This window comes from Hypomesus nipponensis, chromosome 17, assembly GCF_054491055.1.
Source record: "Hypomesus nipponensis isolate SF chromosome 17, ASM5449105v1, whole genome shotgun sequence".
NCBI classification, from domain to species: domain Eukaryota; kingdom Metazoa; phylum Chordata; class Actinopteri; order Osmeriformes; family Osmeridae; genus Hypomesus; species Hypomesus nipponensis.
This window is the reverse complement of record NC_140377.1, coordinates 15,031,838-15,048,437: the sequence shown is the minus strand read 5'-3', so window position 1 is coordinate 15,048,437 and position 16,600 is coordinate 15,031,838. Positions and strand designations below refer to the sequence as shown.

At 41.7% G+C, this 16,600-nt stretch overlaps 1 long non-coding RNA gene across 9 annotated transcripts; it reads left to right on the top strand.

Moving 5' to 3' along the window:
• Positions 1-4,564: 4,564 nt before the first annotated feature.
• Positions 4,565-16,600, top strand: LOC146253670 (uncharacterized). 9 transcript variants are annotated; one of them, XR_014731891.1, is made up of 8 exons: positions 4,565-5,715; positions 6,164-6,576; positions 6,737-6,861; positions 7,873-8,258; positions 8,516-9,947; positions 11,650-11,682; positions 11,856-11,920; positions 11,993-16,600. It is a non-coding gene; the product is annotated as an uncharacterized LOC146253670 (long non-coding RNA). The 9 variants fall into 9 exon arrangements; XR_014731893.1 differs by having other exon boundaries at positions 6,737-7,999; positions 8,153-8,258; XR_014731894.1 differs by having other exon boundaries at positions 6,737-8,258; positions 8,516-8,665; positions 9,817-9,947.

Genomic DNA, 16,600 nt, shown 5'->3' with positions numbered 1-16,600 from the left:
CAGAAAAGAGAAGAAAATAAGAAAAATGCAAAACAAAAGGGAACAATTCAGAAAGATGAACTGCAGGAAAATGTGAAAATTTAGCAGAAAAACAGTTGCTGAAGTCTGGTTTGAACGAATTTGAAGGTAAAAGGACAACACTGGAATGACTTGAACTTGCTGGAAAAACGTAGCAACCGTTGGACATTGGCACCAGACTGGCAACATTTTTAAATAGAATCTAGGTTTCAGGTTCAAGACGAGGAGAAACTTATAATGCGTGCCTGCACACCCAGTCCTGTTCAGACACTTAATTCAAGATTACATAAAAATAATAATCCATAGTGCAGGGTTACCGATGTTGTCGTTGTCCCTGGTGATTTTTTATACGTAAATAATAATATCATGCTACATCTAACCAGCGGATCATTTCTTGCAAGTGTGTCAAAGTGGTATTAACACCGTAGGCTTGAATAATAACCGAAGGCGTGAAGCTATGGAAAGGAAGCAATGAAGATTTCCTACATAAACTATATCTACTACTTCAAATTGAAAACGGAGAAGATATTTAGAGCAAAGACAAGTTAATTTACATCTGTGTTCAATATCGTCAATTAAAAGTAAAAACTTTCCAGTTACGATGCGTTTGTTCCTAGGATTAACGCCAGCTGCAGCAAACACTTACCCCAGCCCTGGTTTGTCTGTTCGTGACGGTCAGCTATGACGGTCAGTCTTGAGCCTCGATTTTTGCAGATTTCTGTGAAACTTGCTAAAATAAAAACGATGTAGCTAGATCATGTACACTTTACGCTCAATGTACATACCTTGTTTGGCCAATTTGGTCGATACTGTAGTTGAAGAAAAAGTCGATTGGAGAGCCATATCGCGCTAGCTCGATTATAAGAGAAAAACTAACATTTACCTAGCATCCACACCTCAAACAAGTTAACCTAGACGCAAAACTGTACGTCCAATCCAAAAAATAAGGATATATTCTGAGACCCAAGACTCTGCCGAAACCATTGATATCCTTTATGTGTCTGTGCGGTCAGAAATACAACTCTTTTGGTAGTTTCCATAACGTCACCCAATTCTGCTTTCATGGTGCGTGTCTGTTTGGTTGCCACGGTGATGGCGCAGCTGTGATCGCTAACAAGCTGGGCAGAGAATCACAAATTAAGCTGGAATCCACACCTCAAACAAGTTAACCTAGACGCAAAACTATACGTCCAATCCAATGAAAATGAGGATATTTTCCGAGACCCAAGACTCTCCCGAAACCAGACATGTCCTTTATATGTCTGTGCGGTCAGAAATACGACTCTACCTGCAGTTTAAAAACACGTCTACTTTCGAAATTCTCTGACGAATTTTACCCACCTCTTCATTGAAGTTAGTGAGAGAATTTGAAAGGCTGCTCTCGCTTCAAGGCTCAAAGCTGAAAATCTGTCAATGTGAGCTCTTTAGTAGTTACATGATTACATGGCTGAAAGATTACAAGTTTTCCTACATTTTAAGGTATAACTTGTTTCTGTAAGTTAAACTATATGAACGTCAGAGGAATTTGTTTGTCAACTTAGTTGAATATCAGAAAAAGAGCAGCTCAACCATAAAAATCAAGAAGGAGCTAAATTTTTCATGTATTTAAAACTGTCACGATTGAAAATTGGCTGAATATTTGAAAAAGCTGAATCATTTGGGAATAGCTGAATGTCTTGTGAACATTTTAAAGTTTGAATGGTGTCTCTAGCTGAAAGTATGCTGAACTAGTTAAGTTTGAAAGAGGAGGAAGCTTTTTAATGATTTGAAAGGATTTACCATTACTTTTAATGGGAGAATAATTTGCACAAAAACCTTAATTCTTTAAAAAGTATAAAAGTGAGAAATACCACAAGTCATAGCCAACTCCTGAAGGAGCTGAACTTTTTGATACCAAAATTGTAGGAATCGGTCGAAGTATGCAGGACTAGTTAAAGGCCAAGAAACCTACGGAAGAACTAAGAAGTTGGAATAATAATAAGAAGAAAGAGAAACAGGAAAACAATAGTGAGAATGCTGTTAAGCAATGCTTAACAGCATTCTCACAATAATAACTAGAAAAGGCTGTTCCTGCGAACAAGGCTGTTCTAAGCTGAAGCTTCAAAGCATCCGAAAGGTATTTTAAATAGGGGCTGGAGCTGGACGAAGGCATAAAACTACAGAAAAGATAAGAAAAATGCAAAACAAAAAGTGAAAAAAATCAGAAAGAAGAGAAACAATGCATACAAATGTGAAAATGTAGCTGAATATTATTTGCTGGAGTTTTAAAAGGCCTGACATGTATTTTAGATAGGACCTGCAGCAAGATGAAGGCAGAAAAGTACAGAAAAGAGAAAAGAAATTCAAAAGTACTGTCAGTTGGAAGATACTGCTGTGAAAGGTATTTTTGAAAGGACCTGGAGCAAGATGAAGGCAGAAAACAGAAGAAAAGAATAAGAATGCAAAACAAAAAGGGGAAAATTTCAGAAAGATGAGCTGCAGGAAAATGTGAAAATTTAGCAGAAAACCAGTTGCTGAAGCCTGGGTTGAACGAATTTGAAGGTAAAAGGACAATACTGGAATGACTTGAACTTGCTGGAAAAAAAGTTAGAATTGATTAAAGGGCTGAAAAAAAGTTAAGTCCTAAAGTCCTAGCAGAAAAAATTTAAGGTTTAAAGAAGATGGGAGATGAATTATGTTCATATTTTGTATTATTTTTCAATCCTTATAAAATGAAGTCACCTAAAGATGCTAAATAAATTGAGAAAAGGAAAAAATTAGCAGACATGTAGTTGCTGGAACTCTTTTCAGAGCTGGAAAGTACTTGTGGAAGGACAGTGGAACAGTGAAGAGCGTTGGCCAATCGGATTGGTTGCTTGTTTCTTGTAACGTAGCAACCGTTGGTCATTGGCAACATTTCTAACCCAGAATCTACGTTTCACGTTCAAGACGGAGGAGAAACTAATCATGTGTGCCTGCACACCCAGTCCTGTTCCAAGGTTTTTCCTGCATAGAGAAAATGTTGGCGCGCGCGTTTTCCCGAGCGCCAATGATAAATCCCGAGAGCCAAAGGCAAAAAAAAGTCTCGTCGGGTCGCGGGGGCAACGACCTAAGCAGGGAGGCCCAGGCTTCCCTCTCCCCGGCCACTTCCACCACCTCTTCCTGGGGGACCCCGAGGCGTTCCCAGGCCAGCCGAGTGACATAGTCCCTCCAGCGTGTCCTGGGTCTTCCCCGGGGCCTCTTCCCAGTGGGACGTGCCCAGAACACCTCACCAGGGAGGCGTCCAGGAGGCATCCTAATCAGATGCCCGAGCCACCTCAGCTGGCTCCTCTCGACGCGGAGGAGCAGCGGTTCTACTCTGAGCCCCTCCCGGATGACCGAGCTTCTCACCCTATCTCTAAGGGAGAGCCCGGACACCCTGCGGAGAAAGCTCATTTCGGCCGCTTGTATTCGCGATCTCGTTCTTTCGGTCACTACCCATAGTTCGTGACCATAGGTGAGGGTAGGAACGTAGATCGACTGGTAAATAGAGAGCTTCGCAATGCATGTCAGCGAATATGTTCTCAATGGTATGTTTCAAGTGGGCTACAGCCAAACCCTCGTTCTGTTTTGAGCAATAGTAATCGAGTTGATAAGCGTGTCTTGTCTGATCAATACGCAACTGTGAGGTGTGCGAATGGACAGAGTGGCCACTAAACTGTCGTTCCGCTGCGAGGGTCGGCCCGACGTGCACGAATACACCTGTACAAATGAAATTTCCACTCAAAATACTGACAAAAATGTGATTTATGATTTCCAACGCAGCCTCCATTGGTATTCTTAACCTAGAATGATAATATATAGTGCAGTGTTCTTCCATGGCTAAATATCTGCCGCCACGGTATCAGAAATCAGGCTGTACAACATTTTTGGCCGTCTATCAGCAGTGATTGTTAGAGTGCATGTCGGAGAATTGCACGGACACGCGCTTCACACCGCAGTTGAGATTGCGTGTGTGCGTCCTTGAGAACTGTAAGTCGTATAACTTATGTTCTAAGTTCATTTAAGCCTGTTATTGTATAAGTCTATAGTTCTTGCAAATTTAAATCAAGTTAACTGGTGATTATTGTTGTTTGTGTTCTTCCCCTGCTAGCTAAATTGCACATGTCTATAGCGATTGATGTCCTTGATCAGGTTTGTATTTTAGGTGCTTTATTATGCTGAAGTAGTTTTAATGAATGAAAAGTGGGTTTATTGTTAATATTTGCAACAGAATGCTTAGCCTATCAAGATCAAATGAAGCAAGCAGTGTACATGCTTCAGAGTGGCCTACCTTAATCAAGAGGCTAGGCTACTGAACTTTTACAATAAGTTGTTATGTCAATTATTAATTGGCAGCATTTATGCCAATTAGAACATACTATGAGTGTAAGGTGTCTTTAAGTAGCCTAACTTTATTGCTTAAGGGGAAATAGGACGAACATGTGTGTGTGTGTGTGGGGGGGGGGGTGTAAAACACCTGGGAATAAATACATGGATTAGAAAACATAAGAAAAAATTTTATAAATATTTATTTATTTTTGCACCAAAGACCCATTTTGACCCAGGAAAAACCCAGTGTTCAGACACTTAATTTAAGATGACATCATAATAATAAATAGTGCAGGGTTGCCGTTGTCGTTGTCCCTGGTGAGTTTTCTATACATAAATAATAAGATCATTCTACATCTAACCAGTGGATCATTTCTTGCAAGTGTGTCAAAGTGGTATTTATTAACACCGTACTGTAGGCATAACCGGTAGAGAGAGGATGCAATGGAAGATTTCCTACATAAGCTACATCTACAGCTTCAAATTGAAAACGGAAACCATTTTTGGATTAAGGACAAGTTCCTTAACCTCTGTTGTCAATATCGCCAATAAAAAGTTATACTCTTCAATTACGAAGCATTTGTTGGTGGGATTAACGCCAGCTGCAGCAATCACTTACCCCAGCCCTGGTTTGTCAGCTATGACTGTATTGAGCCTCGATTTTTGCAGATTTCTGTGAAACTTGCTCAAATGAAAACGATCTACCTAGATTATGTACAATTTAAACTCAATGTACATACCTTGTTTGGCCAATTTGGTCGATAGTGGAAGAGAAAGTCGAACCGTTTTTAGTTATCGGGCTAGCTCGATTATAAGACAATAACAAACATTTACCTAGCATCCACACCTCAAACAAGTTAACCTAGACGCAAAACTGTACGTCCAATCCAAAAAATAAGGATATTTTCCGAGACCCAAGACTGCCGAAACCATTGATATCCTTAATGTGTCTGTGCGGTCAGAAATACAACTCTTTTGGCAGTTTCCAAAACGTCACCCAATTCTGCTTTCATGGTGCGTGTCTCTTTGGTTGCCACGGCAATGGAGCAGCTGTGCTCGCTAAAGAGCTGGGCAGAGAGAAAAACCAACAAACCGAGCATCCACACCTCAAACAAGTTAACCTAGACGCTAAACTATACGTCCAATCCAAAAAATGAGGATATTTTCCGAGACCCAAGACTCTCCCGAAACCAGACATGTCCTTTATATGTCTGTGCGGTCAGAAATACGACTCTACCGGCAGTTTAAAAACACGTCTACTTTCGAAATTCTCTGACGAATTTTACACACCGCTCCATTGAAGTTAGTGAGAGAATTTGAAAGGCTGCTCTCGCTTCAAGGCTCAAAGCTGAAAATCTGTAAATGTCTGTAAGTTAATGGTATAACTTGTTTCTGTAAGTTAAACTATATGAACGTCAGAGGAATGTGTTTGTCAATTTAGTTGAATATCAGAAAAAGAGCAGCCAGCAAAGTGGTACACACATTTTTCATGTATTTAAAACTGTCACGATTCAAAATTGGCTGAATATTTGAAAAAGTTGAGTTGAAAGAGGAGTAAGCTTTTTAATGATTTGAAAGGATTTACCATTACTTTTAATGTGAGAATTATTTGCACAAAAACCTTAATTCTTTAAAAAGTATAAAAGTTACCCCAACTATGGGATGTCTCACACGGAACAAATGAAATTCCATCACAAAGTGATTTCTCCCCCTCCCCTTCGTCTCCCCACCTCCTCTTAAGCCATGCGGGGGCTGTATGTGCTTGTGAAGCACATACTCACTGTTCAAACTCCTGACATCACTGTGTGCGTTGCAGGTTGTAGAGGGGATTCTAGGACCATGGCTATCTTCTGCTTTGCCTCAGCTGTACAGCACTTCTAGAGATGAGAACACTGCTAAAAAAAGAACCCCCCTCCACACACACAAGATAAAAAAACACCCATTGGCACGACATGCACCAATGCAACCTACTTTTAAAATAAAGTGTTTACAAGGAGACAGGCTGACATCTGTGATGCTGTAGTTCCAGTACCTAACCGTAGTTTGGTAAAAAAAAAAAAAAAGAAGAAAAAAAAGTAGGTGTATATGAGCAGGGCCTACCTTTTCACACCTCTAACATTTCCCAGCTCTCTTCTCCAGGGGACTACCACAGCAACACAGCTTGAGGCAGTACATGGTCAAACTACCTCAACCCCCAATACCCAGAAAGGAGAGTGAAAGAGAGAGAGTGTAGGTTTGTCTGTAGCTGAGGCAGCCACCTCAGTCTCCCATACTCAGTGGATGGAGGTCTTACATAATCAACACAGCTGTTTTATTTTTTTTCTGTTTCTTTTATCTGTCCATGTATCTCTCTATCCCTTTATGTCCCTCTCTATCCCTCTTTAAACAGGAGATGTGGTGGGGTGGTTCTCAGGGTTCTTCATGTGCATACCCTACACTCAGTATCCCCATCCTTCTGGATCTTCAACCCCTCCAGCATTGCCAGCTCTGGTCACATGACAGCATGGTGTGAAGGTCAGTGGTTGGTCAATGCATAGGAAAGCTAAGGTATTTTTGTCTGAACAGGAGCAATGCGTTCATGCTGGTTGCCTTAGAAAAAACTGTAACCATGTTTTTCACAAACAGGCTCACACTAAAAGAATGCCCTGACGTCTCAGTAAATGGGCAAACACTCAACAATGTGGATAAATTCAAGTACTTGGGCGTTACCCTTGACCGAACTCTAAGCTTTAAATACCATGTAAAAAAACTGAGAAACACTGAAATTTAATTTGGCTAACTTCAGATACATAAGGAATTCATCTAACAGTTGAGGCTTCCAGTATGTATCTGAATGCTATGATTATACCAAATTTTTTATATTGTATTATAAGCTGGTCCCAGTCAAATAAAACAGTTCTAAAACCACTTGAATCATTATATAGATGTGCCCTCAAAATCCATGATAAAAAGCCACGGCGCTACCATCATTGTCATATACTTAATAAATATGAAATTTTTAACTTTGAGAATCTGATAAAGCACTCAAATGTCAGCTTACTTTTTAAAATTATTCACAATGCTGCAGCTCCCCCCTTGAAAAAATATGTTGTACTTTGCTCTGAAAAGTAATCAAGAACAGCAAGATCTGTTACAAGGGGTGAATGTAGTATACCCCGATGCAAAACTGCATTTGGGAAGTCATCATTTTCTTGCACTGCCATGACATAATGGAATACTCTGCCAACAGACATTATTTCATGTAGAACTCCCCATGCCTTCTCACATCTTGCAAAGTATTGGCTACTGTCAAGACAAGAGTGTACACATTTATGAATTGTTGAATTTGTGACAGTGTTTGTGTGTGTGTGTGTGTGTGTGTGTTGGGGGGCAGCTTGACCTGTCTTGTTGAATATGCTTCCATGTTTTTATTTATCTATTTTATATATTGTCTCTATCATTATTGGGCTTGTTCTGTTATTTTACTTAATAATGTATTTTCTCTTCAAATTACTATTTTTATTTTTTTTCCTATACTCATGAGAGGGAAGGGAAGAGGCTGGGCAGATGACAGAGGAATGAAGGATTTTGCAGGGAACACAGGGATCGGAGAGGGGAGGATATGAGAGGGAGGCGTTTGGCATGGAGGAGAGAGGAACATCTGCTACAGACTGTCAGTACTCTTCCTGATGAGAGTCAGGAAACAAGTGTATGTGTGTATGTATGTATGTATGTGTGTGTGTGTGTGTGCCCTCAGTCCCACGACTGCCCTTCTCAGCCTGGTTCAAGCATGCTTACCGATGCAGCCAGTTTTCCCTGCCAACAGCGCGCAGCAGCAGCAGCGTCGAGACGTGACAGCCGACGGCGAGGACAGCAACAACAGCCAGGAGGGCGTGGCTAGCTGAGGACCCTGTGTTGGCTAATTATAGAAGGTGACTGAAGGGCTAGGGGGCTGGGGAGGGAGGTGTTTAGCGTGGAGATCAGCTGGAGATCACAAAGAGTTTTCAGGGCTGTCCTGTAACGTGCAGCATGGTCTTTCTGGCTCTTGGGATGTTTATCACTGTGGAAATGCAGAATCTGCTATCTTAATACTAGCAAACTCCATATGGCCCACTCCACAAAAACTCACACACACACGCACACACACAAACACACACACACACACCAATGCTCTGTTTTTGTCCCATAGAAGATGTGATAGGAAAATGTGAGGTTTGATAGTGGCCAAGAAAGGACCAGCAGTGTGGATGAGTAAAAAAACTGCCAGCAAGCAGTGAGACCAGTCCAGTCACTGAAGGAGTGGAGGAAAACCAAGTTGAATAGACAAGGAAAAGTGAAGGTATGGGTTACTGTATTCCTTGTGTGGGTTTGTTTGTAGAAGAGAGAGAGACAGTGTGTACGTGTTGGCATCTGCCCATGCACAAAGCCATTGTATGTGTATGTGTGAGTCTGTGTGTGAGGGGAAGGAGGGGCTGAGTGTTGGAGATAGCGAGACTTCTTCTCTACAGCCTGAGTGATGTCAGCACTTGATGGGCGGCCAGGGGCAGCAGTGGGACGTGGGTAATATTACACACGCTTCTCTCCTTTATTTATCCTCTCTGTCCCAAGGTCCAGGCTGGAGTTACATTTACATTTTGTCATTTAGCAGACGCTCTTATCCAGAGCAACTTACAGTAAATACAGGGACATTCCCCCCGAGGCAAGAAAGGTGAAGTGCTTTGACCAAGGACACGTCGTCATTTGGCACAGCGGGGAATCGATCTGGCTACTTTCTGATTACTAGCCAGATTCCCTCACTGCTCAGGCACCTGACTCCCAGAGTTACACTGATGATGAACACAGCCTATCTACCTCCTCTCCCTTTTTCTTTCTCTCTCTGTCTCTCTCTCCCACTCTTTCTTTCTGACACATAACTTTCTATTCCTCAAGTGTGTATGTGTGTGCGTGTTTAAGTGTATGTGTGTGGTGTGAGATAGTGGCCTGGAGATCACAGTGAGATGGTTTGTGTTTGTGGGCCACAGCATATAAAGTGCATTTTGAAGTCTCTACATTTGTCTCATAACATTTGTCATACAAAGTATAACGTGTTGACAACAGGTGAGACTCTTTGCCAGAAGCTGCTCCTCTCCTCTCCATTCCCTGTCCCAGTCCTTTGCTGTGTCCCAGTGTGTTGTCCTTCTGTAGGCCCACAGCTCCATCTTTGATCACGGTTGTTGCATTTGACCTGCTCACAGAACAGCCATCCTGACCTATTACTGCAGCCCGCCCACACTCTGATCTGAGACTCCCTGGAGTGGAGCAAGTTCCATCACTCAGCCAACCAGACATCACACGTGTGTGTGTGTTTGACAATCCTTCCCTCTGATTTTCTTTTTACCTAACCTGTCCTCGTGTCCAGAGTCTGAATGACATTTTGGTGTATTTTAGTGCACATACTGTATGTGAGTCTGAGGTGTTATATCTCGTGTTTGTGTTCCTTGTATCTAGCAGATCTTCTTGTTGATGAAAAGATGACATGAAAGCTCTAACTTTTCATTTCTGACCTGTGAGTTGTGTGCCATGCCTTGGGTTACAGCTGGAGAGGGCATTTGAAGTCCAAGAGCTATGAGCCTCAGCAAAAGGTATGGTGAGTGTGTGTGTTTAAGGGTGGACAGAGGCGTGCTGATTAGACTGGACCTTACATAGGTGCTATTGTCTAAGGGTAGAAAGCATTCCTGTCAGTTGACCTTTTGAGTGGTAACAGGTGTGTGTTTGTGTGTGTAGGTTGGGGGGGGGGGGGGGGGGTGGATAGGTTGGCTTGAAAAGAGAGAGGCCACATTTGGATAGAGATTCACACAGTGTGGACTTTTCTGTCGAGCCAGAAGACTGAAAGCTACAGTTCTGGTGTGTGTATGACTTTTCCTGTTCCTCACGCCAATTTAGTAGGCCATAACACATGACTAAACACTGGTTACAGAGCAGACAGTGCAAATAGATGTACGTACATGTACACATATGCGTTCAAATACGACTTTATAAGGCTAAAACAACCAATAACCGTACTTCTAAAACAGCGATTATCTATGGCGTGAAATTAGTGCCAGGAGAGCGAGCTCTGTAAAAATGATTTGTAACTTGCAAAAAAGATTTGTGTACTTGTAAAAAAGGTTTTGTGACTCTGTAGAAGAAAAATATTTGTGTACTTGTAAAAAAAAGTTTTGTGTCTCCGTAGAAGAAAAAGTATATCAAATATAGCAATTTTTGTGTCTAGTATCATTGGACATTTTCGTCTGTCTATCACACAAAGAACGTCAGTGAATAAGAACAAAACTAGAATGCTGATGATTTCATTGGCGAGTCATTTGGTAACGTTTAATAAACTCCTCAAAAAAGTTTGGAAACATTTTTTCGGTTGATTATTCCGCCCCTTCAATAATACCAATTGGTATTGTATATGATATTGTACAACTTGTAAGGCTCGTGCATTCGTGGAATGAGCAACCCAGCTAACCGTGTGGGTAGCGGCCCAAAATGTGTTAAAATCACCTGCAATATTCTTCTTTTGGTATTCAGTCTCCTTTAGAGCTTCAAGTGCTGGCAGTTGTATGCCCGTCACAGGTGTTAATTGACCACAGGTGTGTTAAATAACCTAATTGATAGCACTTGTGTGCATGGGTCCAGCAACTTTGTTGAGTTTGTGTGGGCTCCAAGCATAAACATGCCACGTTTGTCCCTTCGGGATAAGGCCCATGCAATAGAGCAGGGGTTCCCAAACCTTTTTTGCTCGAGACCCAAAAGAGAAATATGGTGTCTCCCTGGGACCCAAACATAAAAATACTACATACATTTTCATAACATCTTAACATATTTTTTAAACTACTGATACAGAACACAACAAACTATGAATTTAAAATGGATATGAAATGTATTTGTTTAATCATAAAAGCACATGACAGCAATAATCAAATGTCTTAAATGCAATAAGCCACCCCATAATCTCCACCTCATATGTACATACAATGTTGTACCACTTTTAAATGAACAAACATTTTCTACTCTTTCTATTTGTCACCCCTTTCTCAACTCCCCCTCCCAACATCCCTCAACTTTAAACACCAACAATGAGCAACATTCAGATACATTTACTGTCTTATTTTAAAATGATACTACTGGCCTGACATGCCAGAAGGGATATGACATGTCATCTAAGGCAAATTAAATCTAATGAGAAGTATGTGGCTGGTTGAAGTTTTCAACCAGAAGATTTATTCTGGGCTTGGTTTGTGAAAGTGCTATTCTGAGGTAATGCTGGGGATTGAGTCTGTTTCTGTATTTGTTTTTCAGGTATGCTAGAGTAGAAAACCCAGATTCACATAAGTATGTAGTACCAACTGAATCAACACATTTACAGCTTTCCTAGCCAAGCAAGAGAACTCTTCCTGCTGGAGATGAGCAATCCAAAACTGAACGAGAGCAATTGTCTCAAATAGCATCTTACTGCCATTGTTGACCTGCAGTGTGACCAATGCTTCTATCTCTGTCTGACTTAGACCCAACTCTAGTGATGGCACAGCTTGGAAGGGATACTTCACCCACCGAAGGTTTTGAGATCCCTGTGAGTCTGGGAAGTATTGCTTAAAGCTCTTTTGTAGGCCAGACATGTGCTCAACTATGTTCTGCTTCACAGAGTCACTCAGGGGGACACCCGTGTTCTCTTGGTAGGCAGAGAGGACCGGAAACATTGCCAGTTCTCCCGCAGCCAGCTGGCATTGCCACAGAGCCAGGCGTGCACCAAATCCTTGAATTCCATCTTCCGGCTCCAAAATGCTGTTCTCCTTTCCTTGAAGGCTTTTGTTCAGTGTGTTGAGCTTGTTGAAAATGTCCACAAGATATGCAAATCTTGCCAGCCAATACTTGTCCTGAAAATGCTTGGCAAGGTCAGGGTCTTAATTTTTGAGGTAGGCCATGACCTCTTCTCTCAGCTCCCACACTCAATACAGAACTCTTCCCCTGGAGAGCCACCTCACCTCAAAGTGAAAGAGCAGGTGCTCATGCTCTGCTCCCATTTCCCTGCATAGCTCTGTAAAGAGCCTTCATTGTAATGGTCACTTTTTGATTAGATTCACAATTCTCACAACCACATCAAAAACCTCTCCTAGGTCACGCTGTAATGCTTTGCGGGCCAAAGCTTCCCTGTGGATGATACAATGTATCAGCTTCACATTTGGTACCACTTTACGAACATGAGCCACAAAACCAGACCTGCACCCAGTTTTGTGACATCAAATTGGGGTCACAAGCCTAATAAGGTTGGGAACCACTGAGCTTGAATATACCCCGATAGAACTGATAAGTGCAACAGGTGTAATCAATCGCCTCCCCTCCCTTACATAACAAATGGATTGTTGAGGTACTGCAATGTGTAAGGCTTGAAAAGATCAGGTATTCCCTTAAGACTTTCTGCAAAATCTGGCATCCCTTTTAGTCCATGTCAACACATCAGATATCAATGAAGAAACTGACAGAAAATGACCATGTCTTAAAGGTCACATGACATGCTGTTTTTGGATGCTTTTATATAGGCCTTAGTTGTCCCCTAATACTGTATCTGAAGTCTCTTTCCCAAAATTCAGCCTTGGTGCATAATTTATTTATTTTATTCATTAGTTTATTTGACAGTGACAATGCAGTTAAACATAGCTACAGAGCACAGTTTGCAGCTGATGTGATGCACATAGAGTTTATAGCAAAAGCTAATTTTCAACTGCCGTCCCTGGATGGGCCTTTCTACAAAAGTACATAATAAAAACAATATACCATTTAAAAAATACAGAATAGAAAAATATTCATTCAGAACACACGCATTCTAAGAACTAATTCGAAGGGTACACAATGCAATTGTACTAATTGCAAACTCAATTACAGCCACTACAAGCAGTCCCACAATGAGCTTTCCTCAAGACGCGCTGTTTCTGTGTCTGTAGCTTTAAATGCTCATGAGGAGGAAAGAGGCGGCACCATGTGCTAATGTTTACAATGGATGTATCGTAATGGCTCGTAGCCCCGTTGCTATATGATGCCTCAAACTTGCCGTTTCTCATCTGATCACCCTGGTTTGCAGAGGTGCACACTCAGTGATTTCAAGAGGGGTAAGGCGGATATCGCGCGCGCCATAACACCAACAGCAGAACGGTTATCCAAATAACAAAGGAGTGTACAACACTCGCCGTTACAGCATGTGTATTCACACACATACTTGATGCTATTGTGACGGTATGTAAAGGATGTGGCCACGCTCCGTCACTACAAGGCATCGTTCGCCACTCGCCGGGCTCGAACGCACGACCTCTGCCTTGCGAAGCGCGACCACTACCAGCTCCGCCAAGGAAAAGTAGGCTATTCGTTGACGCGGGTGGCCCATTACGTACCTGAGGAGTGAGTTTCACCAGTTCACACCGGTTACATTCACCCCTCTGAAACTCACTCCAGCGGTTAGCTGGCGCTAACCTTGTGAGATCCGGGTGACGGCACCAATGTGACGGTATCTAACGGACGTGGCCACCATCCGTCACTACAAGGCGTCGTTCGCCACTCACTGGGCTCGAACGCACAACCGCTGACTTGCCAAGCTCAACCACTACCAGCTACGCCAAAGAAAAGCTAGCTATTCGTTGACGCGGGTGGCCCATTACATACCTGAGGAGTGAGTTTCACCAGTTCACACCGGTTACACTATCTACCTTTACATTAGCGACAGTAACTCAGCTGTTAGCTGCAGAGCTAATGTTACAGCCACATTCTAAGGGTAGCAAGCTTGGTAACCATAAAGCAACAAAATGATATAGCGTTAGTTTGTGCTTGCCTTCGGCGAGCACAAACCATTGTTATCTCACATATATATTTATTATTATTAAGAATGTTTATATTCGCGCCCCTAAGGCTCAGTCAATATTTGGACTACATAGACGATGTCGATGTCAAAAGGTTCGTCTTGGTCACGATTGTGAAATGTAATGTACAATATTAGCTGATATGCCCACATCTACTTTCGGAAACGGTAGTCTACTATTTCACTGAAGCATTAGCATCATGACATCTCTCATGTCATGAGAGACGTCTCATGACGCCTCTGTTGGTCGGGCAACACATACTACAACGGTCTATGAAATAAACATTCCTCACAAAAAAAAATTTATTTTGACATTACATAACAAGTAAACATGAAACACAATTGTGAAATGTGTAAGCTGATATTAGATCTACCTTCGGTAGGGTGGACAGACCAAAAATTTCAGTTTTGCCTTCCACCGCTTAGGCCCTGTCCACACTAGCCCGGGTTAATACAAAATATGCGTATTCGAATTGAAAACGATCTCCGTCCACACTAGCGTTTTCATATTGTTTTCCAAATGTTTGCTACCACACTAACATGGGTTCATAACAATCGTTATGATGGTTACGCCACTCCTACCTCGCTGCTCTGTTTACATACTCGTCAGGCAATACTATTTGTACCTGAAGTACACTGACTAAACTGGTAAATAAATTATAGAGATGGAGCAGCATATTTCTTTCACCTTCCATGTTGTACCATCTTTACATTGTGTAATTAAAAGCAGCATCATGTACATCAGTGTTTCCCAAACTTTTTTTCTGGGGACCCATATTTTAAAAGTCACGAGCCTTCGCGACCCAAGCCAATATACATTATTCGTCAATCACAAAATAAAGGTGGATTTGACGATTATTGAACAATAATGAGGATATTTTACTGTTATTTTATTGTTATTTCAGAACTTGTACGCCTACTGCCATTGTTAATAAGCTATCTCAGACTCAGAGTGATCACTTCTCTCTGAACAATTGAACCAGCAATGTCTAAAGAAGGTATCCAATAAGTGCCTAATTGGACATTAAATGTAGGCTATAAAAAAAAAACATATAGCCCATTTCTTCTTATTTTCAACATTCAATTGAACCAGCAATATTGGAACAAAATATGAAATAATTACAAAAAGATAACAAATTATACAAAACATGTTGTTGTACCATTTCAACATTGCTAATGGGATAGGTGGGCCTGTCTGCGTTTAGTGCAGGAGGAGAGCGCAACACGCATATCAGGCGCAGCATTCAGTCAGTTTCTGTGCTTGTCTTCCTTTTTGTGAGCACAGAAAATCCCAATTCGCACATGTACGTGGTAGTGAAAGGAATAAGCATAGAATTAGAAATACTGACCCTACTGAGGACAGGATATTCTGACGAAATGCTTATCCAGAATGATTATAAGGTCACAGATCCATAGCGTCAGTGCGATCGCAGCTGAGCTGCAACAACTCGGTTTCTTCTGCAGATAAGTGTCAACTCAAGGAGGACTCTCAAATTCGAAGGGATTTTGCATCCACCTTTTATCATTCAGAATGGCATACTTCTCTGTTGGAAAATAGCGATCAAAGTTCTCAATAAGTGCAACGAGATGAGTTTGATTAAGCGCAGACGGCTTAAGTTCATTTTTGGCTTAAATCATACATTATTTTTCTAGTTCACTGGCTAGTTCACCCTTACGACACTAGCCTACTGAATGTATGTATTAATGAATGAATGAATGAATGAAGGTAGGATCAACAAAACAATATTAAACTCGAAGAAAATGAGAATTAGGTTCAACTGAAACAAGGCATGTGGTGTATAATTGTATGAAATGTATGATGAAAACTTGCTAGCAACTTCGCCAAGCAAATACCAAGAAATAGGTTGCAGCAGCTCTTTCAACTACACTTACAGAATCCACGATGGGACAGAGCTTGAATAGCTTTGGTGGCTTTTTATAGTACAAAATTACAGTCAATCAAAAGGAGATGTCTTTTGACAGACCCCCCTTTCATCACGCAGAAGCCCTGCATCCAGGCCAGCCCACTCCTCCATTCACCCCCACCTGAGCGTCCACGGGCGGGACATAATCGCAGCATTTATCCAATGACCGTATTGACCTTATTCCGGAAGTCACGATGGGCGCGGCCATCCGCGTATTCTCATTTCCGGTTTAGATACTTTCCACTTTATAACGGTGCTAAAAGACAGTGTCTTAAACAGGCTCTGGTACTCATTTATGGCTAATAAAGATGCCCAGCGTCAACTGCAGTTTGTGGCTGCCATAACAGGTGGAGAAGACGGAATCAGACCCTGTATTATCATTGTTTTGACCATGGAAAGAAGAGGTCCGAGTGTTGTGGGCCGACATAATTTGCATCGACCTCCAACCAAAGTTGAGGATCTGCGTCCCTGGCTGAAGGCG